Below are 3,110 nucleotides of genomic sequence, written 5' to 3' on the forward strand. Positions count from 1 at the left end.
GCTAATATTTTAAAAACAAAACTAACAAATTTAAGATTAAACATTTGTATTTATTTACACTGGATCCTTGTGTAAAAATATCCAACAGAAGGCTGCAACAGTTTGACTACAATTTGGAAGTAATATTACTGCTAGACCTATCCCTGAACCAGGATTTAACTCAAGGTTTCCTCATGAAGTGTTATACTATAAATTAAGTTACTACTCTAGAAAATAAGAGGGTAGATAGTAGAAATTAAGTTTAGGGGACACTTATGCAGTGTAATTATAGGATTGTAATGTATTCCACTGTTGTCGTGTATTTAAAAAATAAATAAACTGAGACAGAGACAAGGTACAGGGGCAGGGAAGGTGGCAGAGTGGCTTTTTGTCCAAGTGGCCACGTTTATTTATACCAATAGGTTACATTAAGTCATTAGTACCATAACCACATTATTGTTTAGAATATCAGTAAGGATACTTATGCTGCAGTTACGTTTCACAGTTACAATATGCAACGTTAGGAGCTTTGTGCAGCTTTGTGCAGAGAGTCCATTGTCTGTTAGGCGGGCAGCTCCAGGAACACAGGAGCTTGATGAAACATTGTAGTTATCTATAAAAGGAATTCTTCTATTCCCAGGATACGTGTGCCTAAGATCAAGGTCAAACCCTCCTGAAGAGCATTGGTACAGTGGCCAGGCATCCCATGTCTTTGACATGGGAGTTTCCCAATAGCCAGGCATTCTGCGCGTTCCCACAGAAACTTCCCAGCAGCCAGGCATTCTGTATCTTTGCACAGAAACTTCCTAGCCACCAAGCATGCCACAATCACCAAGATTATCAGAGACCCAATCCCAAACTCCTACAATGCAGAGTTCTATAGAGAACCACATGAAAAATAAGTGCACCTGAGGCCTGGATTGGCAGTGACCTCATAAATTCTATAGCTGTTTGGCTCGCACCTACTAACACTCATATGCCTGCATATACTAATGTACTATCAGTAGCCAAAAGGGAACAGGGTTTGTCACAAATCAGTATAACACTATTGAGGTCCCTGATTGTGCCTAAATCTATACTTGGAATCATGAAGAACACAAAGGTAGTGTTTTAATGTCCCTGATGTTGAAGATTTGGTCTTTGTGAGGTTTTCTAATCTGACCATCTAATCTAGTCTAATCTTCTCATCTGGTCATTATTGGTAAAGTATCTGTGCATTTGCAATACTTTCAACATCATTTTTTGTGGGACTAGGGGTACTAAAAATTGACCCCAGGGGTACTTTACTACTGAACTAACCCAGCCCTTTTTATTTCTTTTAAGACAGGGTCTTGCTAAATTGTTGAGACTGCCCTTGAACTTGTGATCTTCCTGCTTCAGTCACAACTTCCCTCAATGAAGGCAGAATTTAAGGATGCTGGAACACACCAACAGAATGAAATAAAAACCCAAAGGGTAAAAAGAATGTCAGTCATAGAGTAGTATATATCAAAGTCATATTAAGTTGAGTTGCAAAAATAAAGAAGTCTCTATAAGGCACAGACATATTAGGAACATAATAGCAATAATTTCCTAAGATTTGTATCATAGGTCTAATGAATCCTTTAAAATTGTCTTCCCAACATATAAAAATAAAATAAGAGGAAGAGGGGAAAGCATGATCTCATTTGCCTCATGATCTTCCATCCTCCTAAGCAGTAAAATTATATTAAATTTGACTATTGAGTCCCATAGAGATTCCCTATCATAACACACAGAGAAATTTTTTTAGTGCCTCCTTTATATCTTTGTTCCGAAAATTGTAGATAATGGGATTAAAGAATGGGGTTGCCAAAGCATAGAACAAAGTCACAAATTTCTGCATCCCATGATAGCACTCAGAACCGGGGCTAACATACATCACCATGACTGAACCATAAAACAGAGACACTACAGAAAGGTGGGAGGCACAGGTTGAGAAAGCCTTGTGCCTTCCCAAATCTGAGGGCATATGTAGCACCGTGCTTAGGATACAGAAGTAAGTGCCAAGGATGTATAGGAAGGTAAGGAAGATGATGAGAGAGCTAATGACACCACAAAGTCAAGGTAATTCCAGATACAGGAGCACAGGACAATGCCAGCAAAGGTGCCAGATCACAGAGAAAGTGGTCAATAGTGTTTGGACCACAGAAGGGCACCTGAGATATTAGGATCACAGGGGTTAGTAACCAGAGAAAGCCACCCAGCCAGCAGAAGATGACTAGCCAAACACACAGGTGATTGCTCATTATGGTGGGATAGTGTAAAGGTCTACAAACAGCAAGAAATTGATCAAAAGACATCACTGACAGAAATAAGCCCTCAGCAGCGCACATGGAGAAGAAGAAGTAGAACGGGAGCAGGCAGCCAGCATAGGATATGCTCTTGGTCTGGGAGATAAGGTCGGCCAACATTTGGGGCACATCAGAGCTGACATAGCAGATCTCCAGGAAGGAGAAGTTGGCCAGGAGGATGTACATGGGTATGTGGAGCTTCCGGCTGGACCATACAGCACAGATGATGGATGTGTTCCCTGTGAGAGTCAGCAGGTAGATGAGGGAAAAGATAATAAAGAGGAAGATCTGGATCTCCCAGCGGCAGAGGAAGCCCAGGAGGATAAACTCACCCACAGACCCAGAGTTATTAGTTTCTAAGGCCCTCATTGTCTGACCTGTTGAGGTGGCAGAGAAAGGATCCACAGAAATATTTACATAGTTTTCTTCTTCTTGGAAAAGAGATACATTTTTATTTTTTTCAACTTGATTTTATGGTATTACCATCTTCTCTTTAGAAAGATGAATTGTTCTTTCCTCTTGTCTTCCTTCCTTCTTAGTTACTCAATAAATATGTATTTACACATTGTTATTGTCAGGCACTGTTCTAGAAAATAAGGAAAGAATTATGAATAAAACAAGCAAAATCTGATCTTATTGAGCTCAGGTCAAATACCTTCTGTTCACAGCAACTTCGAACAGTATTTTGGTGACTAGAATTTCTAAATACAGAGAGATTGGTTATTTGAATTCGATTGGAAGAGATTTGAGGAGATTTATCTTGGAAATTTATTTGCATAGCATATACACTGTTTTTACTTAGAGTGTCTGTTCATTTGT

The 3,110-nt window shown here is 39.5% G+C and overlaps 1 pseudogene; it reads right to left on the minus strand.

Moving 5' to 3' along the window:
• Positions 1–1,723: 1,723 nt before the first annotated feature.
• LOC114087895 (olfactory receptor 11H12-like) lies at positions 1,724–2,660 on the minus strand (annotated as a pseudogene).
• Positions 2,661–3,110: the final 450 nt, after the last annotated feature.

The sequence above is a fragment of the Marmota flaviventris genome, chromosome 2, assembly GCF_047511675.1.
Source record: "Marmota flaviventris isolate mMarFla1 chromosome 2, mMarFla1.hap1, whole genome shotgun sequence".
Lineage (NCBI taxonomy): Eukaryota > Metazoa > Chordata > Mammalia > Rodentia > Sciuridae > Marmota > Marmota flaviventris.